Raw genomic sequence first — 17,897 nt, forward strand, 5'->3', positions numbered from 1 at the left:
GTTAATCAAATAAATTTAAATATAGTTTCATGTAACTAACACTATTGCTCATGGAACCCGAAGGTTCGTTCACAAAATCTCTTCACTGAGTTCTATCCTTAACCAACTGGATCCAGTTTCTATTTTGTATTCCTATTTCCGCGAGAATCATCTTAAGATTGTCCTCCCATCTGCACCTAGGTCTTGCTAATGGTCGTTTTCCGATTGGTTTTGCAGTTAAGACTTTGAAAGCGTACAATTTAATATAAATTAAGGAGAAATAATTCATCTAAAGTCCGTTCTGGCAATGCTCTTGGACCATTCTTAACTCGGTTCCATTTATTTTATCATAAATAATCCCTTCTTGATGTTTCATATTTTTTCTAGAATTTTCAACCTAAAGCTTTGTTTCATAATGTCATACGGAGAAGGTAGCGAGGTAATCCAGTATAACAATTAGCTGAATTTCTTGCTGGATAAATTAATTTAATTGAAAAATAATAAAAATATAGCTATATGCAATTGCTTTTTCTTTTAATTTATTCATATAATTTTAATAACAGGTTATAGACTGAGACATAATTTTGATATTTTCAAATAAAGGAAAACATACATAATGTTCTGACTAGAATTTTCTTAAGAATCCTAACTATATTTGAAAGTATGAAATCTTATTAGTTTTAAGTGAAGTCATATTCCGTCCTTAATGTATTTCTCCCTGCCAGTACGTTTGATTCTTTCCTTCATGTTTATCCCCAAAACCATGGAAATCCTGAAACAAAAGAAAGAAACTTGTAAGTACATTAAAATTCCCAGTACGATAAAAAAATAAACTAAATACATTTTTACAGGAAAGCTTTCACTACGTAATCTCAATAAAGTCATAATACTCTACTGTAGATTTTAACAAGTACGACCAAAGAATGGAAAATACAATGCTATGACAACCTAAGTAACTATCGTAACAAAATTGAAAGTAGTACGTATTCTAGTTTGAAATATAATCAACAATTATGCAAAAAATAAATAAATAGATAAATTTTATGCCTAATTTGTGTACTTTGAAGTGTAAATTCTACTTCAAATTCAAAAATTGCAGATTTAAGATATGAAGTTATCCATATTTATGACCGTCAATGTGTCTCGTCCCAATATATACTTATTATTGACTACAACGGATTCTGTTTATTGCATCATAATCTTATTGAAAGTTTGCATTAAACAATTATAACATTTGCTTACTGAAGAATATGTTTAAACTCTCAACAAGAAATTTAGAAATGATTTTTAAAAATGATCAAAAAATTGCAATCTTGGCCAAGAATTTTAGGAATGATCCCAAAAAAATGAATTAAAAGATTGAGATCTGGGCCAATAATTAGTTTTTAGATCAGCTGGCACAAAATTTTTGAACGCCCCCTAAATCGAGTTTTCGTTTTTTTCTTTTTAAACGGAATAAGTATATCATATTGAGTTAAGTGATATTTTGTGTTTGGCTACACTAAATGTAGTTCTCAAGATATACGGCATACACGAAAATTTTTGATTGAAATATATTGGATCTTTTGATTCAATAAAAACTAATTATAATTTTGAAAACACAAATAATGTGGAAAAGGAAATAAAACAATACAGAAATTTTAAAAAAATAATACACGAAACTTGTTACAACAAAAAATCAGTAATATTCATTAATTATTATATTCAGTTAGTAAACTTAAGACATAAACACAAATTATAAATTCCCAAACAAAGAAGTGCTTAACAATTATTTCCTCCCTTGATGGTATGTTAAAAACATTAAAGTACAAGAGTTGTTGCGCTCTTTTTTACCTAGTTATAGTACCAGTGGCGGACTCAGCCCGGGGATCGGAAGGTCTAGGTCCCCAGTTTTGTGGGTGATAAAATAATTGAAGCTTTTATTTATATGTTTTTGAAAGTTTATAGTGCTCATGATAATCCTATCATAGTCTGGGTTCTGGTTGCTCCCCCTTCCCTTGCAGTTTGTACCTTCTAGATACGCCTCTGGCTACTACGTGTGCATTTGGTACACGTGGTCAGGAATTCAATACCTAGTTGGAAGGCACAAAAAATGTAACATAATTTTCATTTACTTTCATTAATCATCCATCTCATTTAACATAATCGTGGGACGTTGAAGTAAAAAATATCATTTTCAAAAGTTGATTTTATTTTAAAGTGCAAGTCATTTTAAAGTGTTACTTTTCAAAGGTCGTACTCAGTGGCGTATTTAGGTGGGGGGCTTCCTTGCTTAAATCCCCCCGAAATCTTACTTACTATACTAAAGTATATGAAATATCTTACAGAATTTTCACATTTTCAGGCAAAGCCCCCCCGAAAGTTTGCAATGCTCCCCCGAAACCAAATCGTAATTATGCCACTGGTCGTACGAAATCGGTAATATAAATAAAATATGAATTAACAATTATCATTCAAAGATTTATTATTATTATTATTTTATTATTCTTTAAAAAATCAGAGAAAAACAATAAGAAGCCAATTGTACTCTACAACGATGATAAATCAATTAGAAAATTTTAATTTCGCGTTAACATATGAAAACATGGAGTAGTATAATATGTCTATCATGTGAGAACACTTTCATAGACGGCAAGTATGAAGAGAACAGAGTTTTATATATATATATATATATATATATATATATATATATATATATATATATATATATATAAAAGTATATGTTGTAATAACTTACCCCACATCATGTTAGCTGTCTGCATATTCTCTCCTTTCTGTTGCTGTTGCAGAGGAATTCTTTGAGGATAAGGCATTGGCATTGGAACTGCCAAAGCGACACAAACAATCAGGGCAAGAAATACGAAAACCTGTAATAAAAACGCAATGAGTTCAAAATAAAATATATTGACTACATAACAGGAAATGATTAACCCATCTGGAGGCTAGGTGATATAAAAAATATGTGACCCCTGCTGATTTCGTCTAAAATATTTCTGTGAAAGTTCAGCAGGAAAATTAAGGGAATATGTTTTATATTTTTTGTCATATGTTATCTTATAGTGATGATTGTATCTTGTATGATTCTTTTTAGACGGCTAGTTGAGATTTTGATCAGAATGAGGGCCCCCATCTACCAGGAGTTCCGGGGCTACAGCCTCCCTAGGCTCTTCCCTTAATCCGGCCTTGCTACATAGGGGAGATATTTTGTGTTATCTTGGCTTCAACAATTGATTTCTCCCTGGTGTGTAAGGCGTGTGTGTATATAACAAACAAAAAGTATGTTCATTAGCCTTAAAAGAAGATGTAAATTAAATACTTATCACGTGATTTAATCTCATATTTGTACTTAAAAAAAAATCCTTTCTACTGAAGGACAATGTCCTGAGATCATGACATGCAATTAGATACATCCCTCCTGCTTCGAGTTCAAGTGTCAAGCAAGTAAACCCCGAGATTGATACCATACTTTCCTCTGACACTAGAAACAATAGTTTTTGGTCGGACTCTACTTTAAACAGTTGGTATGCATATCCAGTGTTGAAAAGACATCTGAATCCACAAGCAATCAGTAAAATTTAGTTGCTATGTACTATATACCTATCTAAGTAATGTCGTAAAACAGTTTGCATTTTAACCCTTTATAACCCGGTAATTAAGTCTCGAAACCATTAATTTTGATTTTGTTTCGTTTTGTTTCCAGTGTAAACGACATTGCAACATAAATTGCTGCTGCCATCTGGTTCACAGACATGAATTTAAGATTTACTTAGAATAATAATAGAAACTAGGTACAAAAATATTACCTCGAAATTATAAATACTACTTTTACATAATAAGTATCTGAAAGTGTCATCTCAAGTATACGAGGACCATTATTTATATTTTGAGCCTAAAAATAAAAAAAAAACAGTAATTTGCCACTAAAAATTGATTTATTGTTTTTCGAAATATTCTCCTTTATTATCAATAGACCCTACACTTTTGCATTCGTTCGAACCATTTGTCAAACCATTTTTTCCAACCTTCATTATGCACCTTTATATGGTTTCTGAACGCATAAAGAGCTTCTTCCGCCGACGAAAATCGTTGTCGACGCAATTTATTCTTGGCATTCTGGAACATGAAGAAGTAATTGGGTGGCAAATCAGGTCTGTACAGCGGATGACCCATCAATTCGATTTCTTGAGTGTTCAAATATTCGGTTGTTAGACGAGATGTGTGATAGCTCGCATTACCTTTATGAAGAATAATCCAACGGAGCTTGTTTGTTTTCCGTATTTCACTGAAGATCTCAGGCAAACAAATTGTTGTGTACCATTCAGAGTTGACCGTTCTACGTTCCTCTGAAAGCACAGTTGCCACATGACTAGTTTTCCTGAAAAACAGGCGACCATTTGTTTCGATTGCTTCGAGCGCGAACAGCTTTTGTTGGATTTGGTTTATCTTGAAACACTCATACAATCGGCTGCTGTTTACGTTCCGGCGCATATGCATATATCCATGATTCGACACCTGTTGCAGTCTTATATACGTCTTTTGAAGCACCGCCATTGTATTTATTGAGCATTTGTGTGCACCAATAAACACAAGCTTCTTTTTGAGTTTTTGTCAAATTATGTTTGAGCCAACGAGAACAAACCTTTCTCACACCTAAACGATCATGTAATATTTTATGTGTGCTGGTGGAACTAATGCCTAGAGTTGCCTCAATCTCACAGTATGTCATATGACGATCTTGCAGTATTAGGCTTTGCACAGCATCAATATTTTCTTGAATAACAACTGATTTTGGACGACCTTCGCCAATTTCGTCAGTAAGCGAATGGCGGCCACAAATAAAATCGTTATATCAGCGTTTCACAGTAGCAAAGGATGGAGCTTCATCGCCAAATGAGGAAGTAAGTTGATCGATGCACTCTTGTCTTGATAATCCACGTCGAAAGTCGTAATAAATCATCGCATGAAAATTTTCACGAGTTAATCCCACTTTTCTGTTGCCACGCAATCTTCAAGTCAACATAAGCAACACAAATAAAGCTATTGACAAAACATTTGAAGTACGTTATGGTCAACAATGTCAAACATTTCTATGCAAGAAAAAAATTGCACCTAAGTACAATCAGTGTTGCCAAGGCTCAAAATATTAATAGTGGCCCTCATATATATGAGAAAAACATTTTTCAAAGTTATATTTTTACTCGCGGGCTTTATAGGGTTATAGAATTTATAGTTCGAAAAAAAAGTTAAAACATGCACATATGTGCTTATTTTATTCAAAATGAGAAATGATAGAAATTCTAATATTGGATGTTAGTTTACAAGAAAGTGGAAAGAAAGATTAAGTCATATGGTGTGCTTTATATTGAAATGAATTTTCTGTACACATTAAATATCAATACTTGTTAAATTTTCAGATTATATATTTCAGTACCTTCAATTGACAGAATATTAATTTTTATAACTATTTTTGTAAGAATTTGTGCTTACCTTAGAGAACATGTTGGTGCCTTGGTATGACTATCTTCAAGCGATAGGACTATAAGTAATGTACGACCTGCAACAGAATTTATACATAATTAAGACCTTGAAAAAATAACACTTGATCAATTTCTCGTTTCATTGCTGTTTTAATTGATTTAGCTCAGTAAAGTATAACATTTAATTTATTTGTTAATATGAGACCGAGCATACATTTCAAGGACAATCGTAATAAATTAATAAAGCTTATGAATATAATTGCTTGTTTTCCTTTGTTTCTTTTCCCGCGTTTGTCATTGTAACAAAATTAATATCAAATAACTGTAACTTCTTATTATGAAATTACAGGGTAGAAGATGAAGATGTAAATTAAAGTGAAAGAATATTCAATAATTTATTGAATAAGTGAAGTGGTCTATTTCCAAAACGACTCTTGTCTGTTTACAGAACATCCCAGAAAACTTTTTTTTTAAATGTACAATCTGCATGTTTTGTAGAACTGGGAATACTTCAGTGTGTTCATGTAAAAAACCTGAACATCATCAAATAATTCCAGTTCTACAAAACGCACCGATTGTACAGTTCTTCTCGGTTTTCTGGGATTTTCTGTAAATGGACAAGAACCGTTTTGGAAACGGAAGACTCAAAAATTCTGAAGTGTTAATATTTGCCCACTACAAGAATTATAATTTACCAAGCAACTTTGGGATATATGAATCGATTTTTGACTTTGGAGTTTAGAGCGCTATCAAATAACAAAGGGTGATAAAAGTAGGTTTTAGAGGAGCGTTCATATGTAATTTTATAAAATGAATACATCACATGCTAATATTAGCCTCCGCAAAATAAATATAATAATACTAATAATAATAATACAAGGTCTATCCCCCAAAATATCGGAACTACATTCTAGAAAGGATATACTGCAGATATATATAGGGTTAAATTCAGTAGAAATAAGACATTTTTGCATCAATAAATTGTTGCCTCTTCCATGACAATCGTTTGTAACAAACCGACACATGTGTTTTCTTTTTGCTGTCAAAACAAACCTTTTCGCACCAATTGGAATCACTTTTCTCATCTGCAAATCGACTGACATGTACTTGGTTGTCCTCATTTATAAACCTATGTTTATATCCCGTGTTGCAAATTATTATTTAAATATTTAACATGACGTTTGAAAAAAAAATCATTAACGCTTGATTGCTTGAATTGGAATTTAACGTCTTGTACGCAGCGACACAGTATGAGTCGCAGACCTACGGCTGAAAATAGTATTAAAACCCAATAGCTCCCACTATGAATCGAATGCCCCTAAGACACGCACACGAATAGCTAAGGGAGCACACAATTCTCAAAACACAGAATACGCATAGTTGTAAGTTATCGTTCAAAACCTATGTTTCCTGATTTTGATTTGATTTTAGCGTCCCTTTCAGCAGCGAAGCTATATAAGACGTGGACCTACACGGTAACGTAAAATCCGATCGATTAAGTTCCTGTCGGAAATCGAACGCGGTGGCTCTACATTAACCGTTTTGCCACAATAGAGCACGTATGTTGTTCACTATAGTTTGATTTAATCGTAGATCGTAGATACATAAAGAACAACCTCTAGAAATGGAATTTCTTGTTTTACGTCCCATAATTACGTCATTTTGCATAATTGAGACAGATAATTAATGAATGTAAATTACTCATGTCATTAAAAAGTGGTTGACAACAGAAGAACTCGTAGAAAACGTGTGGACTCGATTTGTAAAAAGTCACAAATTCGCGTGGTCAGTGATGAAAGAAAATGAAAAGAAGAAGAAACCTTACACTAGAGATGAGCGTTCTGTTACTGGGGCATCGTATCCCACAGAACTCTCTAGAAAATCATATAAAAATAGTGATTTCAAAATGTATATTCGAATTGTGTATAGTTGGTTCCTGTCGTGGCTAAAATTTCGACCAAAAAGTTTGGTCGAAATTTTAGCCACGACATTCGACGCCCCTTGGGAAAGAAATTTTGTACTTAATGTTGGAGTGAAGTTAACAAAATTTCGTTAGAGAGTCATATTTGGATTGGGATAGAAGAAGAAAAAAAATTTTGTGAGTTGGAAACACTGTTAACTATTATTAAACTATATGCAGGGTTGGCAACACTACCTTGAAATAATCAGTAAGGTAAAAATAGTAAGAAATTGTTGAAAGGGGTTTGCAATACTGCTAAATACAAGATTACATAAGATTAGGATCATGGTTACAACTTCGAGTAAAACACTTACGTAACTAATACATAGATAGATATGATGATAGGAATAACTTTTAAAACACTTATCTAAGCTAAAGTATATATAAAAATTTATACTAGGTAAAAGATGTATAAAAGGTCAGGGTGAACTCATAATATCACACTGACGATACACATATTATCAATATCAACTAAAAATTAAACTATATATAGATATATAGGTAGTTGGACCCATCAATTACAAAACACATACACAGTAAAATTTAAATTATTACTGACTACCTCAATTGACAACTATATATATTAAAATGGCTACAATAATATAGTACAAATATAGCAATTTTACAAGATTAATATCGGGTACGATTATAATATACACTTACTACCTACGACAATTATTTAGATATAAAATCTCGATTGTGAGTGAATCACAATTTGAGAAGTTACTACATGGCTCTACAAATGGTTATATACGTTTAATACAAAGAATTCCCAAGTTGGTACGATTTGTTCCTACATATTTACAAAACTAAGCTTTGTCTATAAAGATATACAAAGATTAACAAGGCTAATACAGCATGATTTTATATAAATACATTATACCTATTAAAACACTATAGCGAGGGATGACACAAATGACCTCAATTATGTACAGTACACATGTAAAAATAGTTTTTTTACTCAGTTTTTATAGTTATCATTATTATGATACGAGTTCCTATATATACAAATGATATACATATATGTAAAAAAATGGATGACCCATACTAAATTAATATAATTATATTATGAAACCCAAGGAACATGCAATTATGCTATACAAATCAATTATAACCACAAATGAAGTATATATATAGATAATAAATATTTACACGCATTTTTTTTTTTTTTACTAATCTACAATCATTCGATAGTTGTATTCTTAACCTATCTAGACATTCAAGGAACTGCACGTTTCCTGAACGAAGTTTCAGTACGTATACATATAGAATTACTGAATTAACAAAAGATTTGAGTGACTTCTATATTATTAAAAAGTACAAGAATCAACTACTTAAAAATTCTAGAGATTATAAACACTACACAGAATCGCAAGACTACCGTATACAGAATATAACTACATTAGTTAATGAAGTATTTAATTCATTTTTTCCCATTATTTGTATATGTAAATTTTCTTTTTCTCTACGTTTTGTTTTTGGATACATTAATTAAAAATTTACACATTATCACAGATTCCAAAATTCCCTAAAACAAACCATTAATTATACGATAAGAAAGGAAGCCAGTTTGTTTTTATGTTCTCCTAGTCTTTACCAAAATTGGGTTACTGGGACTCCCTGAGGTCGAAGGTTATCCACTACCGGAGGGTAGTTGGGAATTGACGCTCAGATGTTTTCTCTTTTTTTTTTTTTTTTTTTTTTGCTACTACACTCCACGCTGAGGTCCGGGTGGCGTGAAGAAAAAGAAATTATACTACAGCCCTCTCTGGTAAGGGTCTGGTTTTTCTTTATACAGAGAACGGCCAAAAGAAGTATTCCTATGTTTTCATACAAGCTTTCGAATGAAAGGAGGGCTGAATTCTTTTAGCGCGAAAGGGATAAATTAGCACATATAGATATGTATAATTTTTTTAAAACACTTTATAACATTCATCCTTTTAAACAATTAGAATTCAGTACGGAACAGCGTATGAATGTTTCGAAATGAACCCTTTCTAAATAGCATTTATAGGGAACACGGCTTAATACAGGGTGTTCATAAACTAAATGGCAATTTTTACAGTTACGTCTAAAAATACCTGGATTACAATATGACGCAAACGACCAATATACAAGATCAATAGTCTAAACTTTCAACATTTTCATTTAACAATATGCCAATTAATACGTGGTTCAATATTATTGTTTAGTGACTATTGTCACGCAGTTGAACAGACGCTTAACAAACTTAATCAAATAAATCATCTCAATTTATAGAATGAACTACCACACTTAATTAATCGATAAGAGAGGTAGAGTTACAATATAGAATTTTAAATCAACATATATTTAATTGTACTATTCGCACAGAGGTACTTCGCTTTTACGTCATTTTATTAACAAAGGAACTAATATAACTGAAGTACTGACGTTTAGAAATTAACAATGAATTTAAATATAACTTCAGGCAATTATCTTGTTGCCTTACTATGATAACAACTACCTTTTACAGTAAAATATTGATATCATTCAATTGGTAGATCTTAATTTCAACCTGGATATTCACCAAAAATTTATATTAATTATAACATATAATAGATATCAAAATACAATTATCATATGCATTATAACGCATAATATATCAAATGCCATTATCATATTTATTATAATGTATATTCACGTTAGAATATTATTAGAATTACAGGTTAACATGTCTATTCCTAGTAAATACAATAATCAATATATCCAAATGATAAAAATAGAATGTGCCACAACCTTATAGAAATACAATCGAACGGGAATAGACTATAATTACTTAAATACATTTAAGAACAATTAATACAATTCAACGAGAATTCCTTACAGGAGACATGATGTCGACTCTTAGATATAAATTAAGTTGGCACTCGGACGGCAGGAGGCAAGAGAGGTATAATAAGGATTACTTTTAGCCTATCTTCTAATATTAACTCATATGACCCTGGGACTTACATTTACTTCGCATTTATTCATAACTTTAACCTTGAGGAATTTTAACCACGTATTTACATTTTAGAGACCTTTTGGGATATCTAGATGCACAAAAGAACGTTTTATCATTTAAAATAGGAGACAAGAAAGAGTTTATATGCAATTACAAAATGATCAATAATGCACTTATTTACTCAACAGGGCGGCTGTATCTGACATTTAGGCCCGATAAGGATTTTATTCTAGAAAATAATTCGATTCCTGGACTTGCAAAAGCATTTCTTTTACTCATGATAATATAACATCACTAATTTATTCGGAAGCTAGAAAACATAACAATACTTGATACATCGTACAAGCGAATTTAATTATCTCTTCGGACAACCTTAGATTTTCTTAAGGACTCGTGCTTGGACTTATTAGGGAGCAAGAGTGATCAAAAGGATTAGGTCTACACAAACGCACCTTTGATTAGATTAGGCACTCGCGAGCAAGAACATTTATGACCATTAAAATACAACATTAGCTTCCATACATATCATTACCATCTCGAAAAGCACATAATTAAAACTTTAACACCATAGGGTGTCTTTTGAACGAAACACTGGGCTTCCTTCCGAAAGAACCAAACATTCTGTGGTCGTTCGTTAGTAAACAGAACGATAATAAACAGCTTCGGGACCTAGGGGGTCCATAGCGACCTGAGATGTAATAGGAGGGTCCCGTACCTTTAAGGGGCAAACCTTCTCAAAGAACCGGCTTAGCATCCTTACAATTACGCGGACGCACCATTATACAATAAGGTCGATATAACAGAGGATCAACATCAGAGATTGAGCGTTTCTCAGCTAATACAAGCGATAGAAACAAGCGGCAATTCTCTGAAACGACCAATTTACGCTTTGGGGCTGATAATTATAGTTAATTATCACGTTTGATGGAATTGGTACAATAAGATCGATTCAACGGAGTATAAACATCAGAGATTTCGCGATTCTCAGCTAATACAAGCGATAGAAACAAGCGGCAATTCTCTGAAACGACCAATGTACGCTTTGGGGCTGATAATTATAGTTAATTATCACGTTTGATGGAATTGGTACAATAAGATCGATTCAACGGAGTATAAACATCAGAGATTGCGCGATTCTCAGCTAATACAAGCGATAGAAACAGGCGGCAATTCTCTTGACGACCAATGTACGCTTTGGGGCTGGTAATTATAGTTAATTATCACGTTTGATGGAATTGGTACTCTTTTTAGGAAAGGGAATTGACACATCCTAACCTAATCTAGACTCCATGAATTACTACTGGAACAAGAGAGAGAGGTATGATCACTGTCTCAATATTTTCCGACAGTGTGTCTCCCAACGGCACGTTCCAAAAATAGATAGCTCGCTAAAATTTACAAGATAATTACACAACTCGAGGCATTACCGCTCGGCAAGGAATAGCAAAATTAATAACAATACTACAGAACACGGTTTTAGGTCCTGAACAAATGAAATTATTAACACAATGGCTACAGTCGAATTTATCGTGACCGGAAAGTAATAAATTTATAGATAATTCAACTTCTAACATAATGAATAAGAAAAGATTCATTGACTAATAATGTCTACTAATAAATTATTTAAGCGTCTCCTTAATTAATAACAATAGCTAAGCACAAATGGAATTGTTAGGATTAATCTTTCTACTACATTAAGTTCACGTATTTCTTCCTTAAAAAAACAGCCTTACACTATCAATTAAAATTTACAAGAGCTTTATTAAAATTACAAAACTTTGATGCCATGGACTTCAAAAGCAATAACGCGTATCCTAATACTTTATGCTCTTATCATTCAATCAAAATACAAGGGACTTCGCGGTCTTAGAATACAGGGTACTATAATTCAGGGGTGTCCCACATTAGTGTTGTATTTATTCAAACACGACTTAAAATAATAAAATAACGAGTTAGGCTTAATATTACAACAACTTAATTACAACAGTTTATTAAGAATTGTCTCTACTTAAAACAAATTACTAGACTGAATTTATTGCCCTTTTAAACTTTCAATCGTGGTATACTTAATTCTCTCATAATTAACAAAAAGCACGTCCATTCATAAACAATAAAATTAAATTGGCCTCCAAGAAAATTTAAAATAATTTGAAAACTTCAAAATCACAATAATGAATCTCATTATGAACTTTTACTGAGAAACGAAACATATTAAGGCTTTAGTTCGTGTAGTTCGTGTAAGGAATCTCTTTAGCACCTAACATAATATTTAATTTACCACTAACGCTGAGAAGCCAGTCGGGGAAAGATCAAGAATTTACCCACAACCAAAGAACTAACAACGCGTGAGTATAAGGACTCACAGAATGAAAATTTCAAAATAAATTTCAAAATTTCAATGATGTTTGTTTTGACTGACTTGTTCATTAATTACACAAGCAGAATTTGAATACTTGGAGTTCCTACACCAGCCTTACGACTGGTGATTCTTGAAATGAACCTCGCGAAAATCCATTGCAAGAAACGAACTCAGAATACATTGAGAAGCTTTGAATACAGAACGGAATAGCTTTCATCTCGATAGGTGGAGAAGGAAGTATCTGTTCCGTATTTGGCGCCATAAACCTTCTCAAGGTATTGTGTTGATATTTTTCCCTACAGTTTTTAGATAACTAAGGCAGTACACAACCGAGGAATGCTAACCAACACATTTCCTTTTTCTCGCTTTTTCTTTTCACAATATATATATATATATATTTGTTTTGCCCAGCTGGGGAAACTAACAGAGAACAGATGTTTTCTCTCTGTGTTGAAGAAAAAGGAACGAACTATTCTTTTGATATATGGACTGTTTCTTTTTCCTTCCCTCATTGACTTCTCTAGAACAAGCAAAATGATAGCTAAACTTTCAGGGTAGAAGGGGGCATTTGCCCAACGCAACACATCAACACAAAATGTTTACATTTAGATTTAAATTTCGAGCAACTTAATAGGAAACCTGTCAATTCAATTAACACAATTTAAACATTAAATTATACGTTACTCATCTAGAATATAAATGTGACCCTAAGCAAACAATATAACACAATGAAAGTAATAATATAAATAACTCCTGCTTTGTCATTTACAAACGCAACATAGGATTATATAAAACAATACCAATTAACACATTATTAGATGACGAGCTAATAATCGAATCCCACTGCTGAAACAGCAATTATGTAGCGCCACGAGAACTCGTCAGGGGTTCGAGTTCAAGCGAAACCACCGGTAGGACTTTTCGGATAACGTTCTGATCTTAATAAAGCTACTCCTATCCTTGCGAAAAGACAAAATCTCGTCAAATAGTCGCTTCCTCAATCTCACAAAATATTACGAGGTTCCTGGGACAGTGTCAAAGCAATAAACACGATTAATACGAATAATTAATGGTTCTCTGGATCACACTGATAGCAGTGGTCTGGACAGGGAGCGGTGTGATTTATGATATTAAGCCTGAGACGACGGCCTCAGCACGAGAAGGGGTCATTCAACCTAAGAGTGGCACAATAACTCATTAACCCGACAGAGGTTATATTACAATATCACAGAAAGATACTTAGTATTTAACTGTCCACCGTGATGTTTACTTAGACACATTTATAGTTAATGAAATACATAATAAGATCTACAATTAAGGTCTGGCCACACAAATGACTAATAGAATCACTTCCAGGTTTGTACATCAAACAGAGAGAGGGAGGCGCAATAACTCATTAACCCGACAGAGGTTATATTACAATATTACAGAAAGATACTTAGTATTGAACTGTCCGCCGTGATGTCTACTTAGACACATTAATAGTTAATGTAATACATAATAATATCTATAATTTAGGTATGGCCACACAAGTGACGAATAGAAACACTTATAGGTTTGTGCATCAAAAAGACAGAGGGAGTTCAAACACATCCCGATATCAATGATGACATCACGAGGGACGGACTAAACAATAAAGTAAAAGTGCGCCTCGTTAGTATTGACAGGGTTCAAGCAAATGGGCAGTTACAGTAGATAGATTAGTAGAACGACCAAACGATTAGAATCAATGATCATTTTAATTCAATTAAGTAATTTATTAGGGCTTAAGAATATTCATTTATGTACTAAGTATTAAGCTAATTGAGGAAGCGACTCCCCTTGGATAAATGAATTACTACATTACAATTAACATATTGAAAAGCCGAAAGGATGGAAAGTCGGTTCGTTGAGATGAACAAACGAATAAGGAACACCTGATTTACACTAAGAGGCACTTTCCTACCAAAGCCCTCTTACACTATGCACTGGCGACACACAACACTACTGCAAATCAAATTACACAATTTAATCACAGATGACGTAATTAACTCCTTCACTACAGAAATCTCTTGGAGTTGGCAAACTAGTAGCGGTAGTTGATAGCCCGAGCGGATTGGCTAAAAAGATGTTACTCTTACCTGTGGATGGATTCAGAGAGGAGGTCGGCATCTGGCATCCCTGTCGAGACAGGATCTTGACTTACTAGGCCCAATGGTAGTCTCTCGAAGGGGGACGGGGGTCCCCAGGAACTGACGGACTAGGATCTAGAATATTAGTAGATTTACTCTCACGACGATCCACTGTAAGGTGACTTACCACTTAATCGCAGTGCGTGATCTTAGCGGAGGCGTCTCTCGATAGCTAAGAGAGAGATTGGGAATTTTATCTGGTCTGTTTTAGTAATAATAATGTGGAAGCATTACGATTGTGTTGCGAGTTGTTTATTATCAGAGAGTTCTGTTTATTTACAGACCACAATATCAAACATTAAAGAGGATCATGATACGATACTAATCAAGATTCAATTACAGGTTTCCAAAGATCCATAATTTGTATGCACAGGCGTGGCGTCCAGGAAACAATTCCACGAAATTAGGGCGAAATAATTAATTTAGTCTACAGAAGAATTCAAGTATTGAGTAAGTGTAAGATGGCTCTCTGGGAGAGCTAGTAAAGAGAAAGTACTTACTCACAGTACAATATCAATTCCAAAAGGTTGGCGTGGAAACGATCATCACGCCGTATACTAAACAGAGCACTGTTTGACGTTTTATAACTTCACTAGAAATGAATTTTCACTATACGGCACTAGGTAAAAATATACTGAGTTACCACTAAATTAATGCGAGCCTCTCTGCAAAGAGTGCAGAGGACGGCCCCCACTCACGAGGGGAGAGAGAGAAGCACGGATTATGGGCTCCTCGGCTGTTCGATGGTAATTGACCACTCGAGAGATCATCCCCGAGGTTTTATGTGTCAAAACTTGGATGTCTCAATCTTACGCCAGATTGTGCAATCGTTAGAAATAATTCTTTAGAATCTGATTGGATGTAAATGATGTAATGGTTCAGAACACTTGGTGAATTCTGATTGGCTAAAGATGATTTCATACTACTTATGATAGGCGCGCGACATTCTGATATCTATTGAGTTTCCAAAACGCACACACCTTCACAAAAGAAAAAATACAGACATGGGTTCCAACTAAAACCAGTTAAAATTACACAACCTACCTACAAGAATTTGTTTAAATCAATTGTTATGTGAATATCACCCAGATTTATTCTCAAACTTCTTCACTTACGAATCCAGTGGAACAACTTTATTTCTTAAAACTCTAGTGAAGACGATAGGTTTCAGAGATAGATGTCTGTCGCATTCTGCTCCAGACACCCTTCCCAACCAACTACGAGACGATAAGATTATTCTTTTTTTTGTTTTTTGTTTCTCTCTCTTTTCCCCTTTTGAAACAACTTCTCTGTTTTCCGGTGAATAATCAGTCTAATATTAATATTACCAAACCCTCTTATAATCTTAGCTCTGATATGACTCCATATTCTATATTTAGCGCTGACTTCATACTTTCGCAGCTGCTAGATTGACCTTTGAACCGATCACTAGTAAGAGACTTGTGTCACCCTTTTCTTGTATAATGCTGTGTAATTTTAACTGGTTTTAGTTGGAACCCATGTCTGTATTTTTTCTTTTGTGAAGGTGTGTGCGTTTTGGAAACTCAATAGATATCAGAATGTCGCGCGCCTATCATAAGTAGTATGAAATTATCTTTAGCCAATCAGAATTCACCAAGTGTTCTGAACCATTACATCATTTACATCCAATCAGATTCTAAAGAATTATTTCTAACGATTGCACAATCTGGCGTAAGATTGAGACATCCAAGTTTTGACACATAAAACCTCGGGGATGATCTCTCGAGTGGTCAATTACCATCGAACAGCCGAGGAGCCCATAATCCGTGCTTCTCTCTCTCCCCTCGTGAGTGGGGGCCGTCCTCTGCACTCTTTGCAGAGAGGCTCGCATTAATTTAGTGGTAACTCAGTATATTTTTACCTAGTGCCGTATAGTGAAAATTCATTTCTAGTGAAGATATAAAACGTCAAACAGTGCTCTGTTTAGTATACGGCGTGATGATCGTTTCCACGCCAACCTTTTGGAATTGATATTGTACTGTGAGTAAGTACTTTCTCTTTACTAGCTCTCCCAGAGAGCCATCTTACACTTACTCAATACTTGAATTCTTCTGTAGACTAAATTAATTATTTCGCCCTAATTTCGTGGAATTGTTTCCTGGACGCCACGCCTGTGCATACAAATTATGGATCTTTGGAAACCTGTAATTGAATCTTGATTAGTATCGTATCATGATCCTCTTTAATGTTTGATATTGTGGTCTGTAAATAAACTGAACTCTCTGATAATAAACAACTCGCAACACAATCGTAATGCTTCCACATTATTATTACTAAAACAGACCAGATAAAATTCCCAATCTCTCTCTTAGCTATCGAGAGACGCCTCCGCTAAGATCACGCACTGCGATTAAGTGGTAAGTCACCTTACAGTGGATCGTCGTGAGAGTAAATCTACTAATATTCTAGATCCTAGTCCGTCAGTTCCTGGGGACCCCCGTCCCCCTTCGAGAGACTACCATTGGGCCTAGTAAGTCAAGATCCTGTCTCGACAGGGATGCCAGATGCCGACCTCCTCTCTGAATCCATCCACAGGTAAGAGTAACATCTTTTTAGCCAATCCGCTCGGGCTATCAACTACCGCTACTAGTTTGCCAACTCCAAGAGATTTCTGTAGTGAAGGAGTTAATTACGTCATCTGTGATTAAATTGTGTAATTTGATTTGCAGTAGTGTTGTGTGTCGCCAGTGCATAGTGTAAGAGAGCTTTGGTAGGAAAGTGCCTCTTAGTGTAAATCAGGTGTTCCTTATTCGTTTGTTCGTCTCAACGAACCGACTTCCAATCCTTTCGGCTTTTCAATATGTTAATTGTAATGTAGTAATTCATTTAACCAAGGGGAGTCGCTTCCTCAATTAGCTTAATACTTAGTACATAAATGAATATTCTTAAGCTCTAATAAATTACTTAATTGAATTAAAATGATCATTGATTCTAATCGTTTGGTCGTTCTACTAATCTATTTACT

The 17,897-nt window shown here is 33.9% G+C and overlaps 1 long non-coding RNA gene across 1 annotated transcript; it reads right to left on the reverse strand.

Annotated features, from left to right (window-relative positions):
* Window positions 1–502: 502 nt before the first annotated feature.
* LOC145691633 (uncharacterized) lies at window positions 503–5,568 on the reverse strand. The gene is made up of 3 exons (XR_014132447.1): window positions 5,467–5,568; window positions 2,717–2,846; window positions 503–751 (listed from the first exon to the last, which is right to left on the reverse strand). It is a non-coding gene; the product is annotated as an uncharacterized LOC145691633 (long non-coding RNA).
* Window positions 5,569–17,897: the final 12,329 nt, after the last annotated feature.

The sequence above is a fragment of the Thermobia domestica genome, chromosome 8, assembly GCF_964235325.1.
Source record: "Thermobia domestica chromosome 8, izTheDome1.hap1.1, whole genome shotgun sequence".
Lineage (NCBI taxonomy): Eukaryota > Metazoa > Arthropoda > Insecta > Zygentoma > Lepismatidae > Thermobia > Thermobia domestica.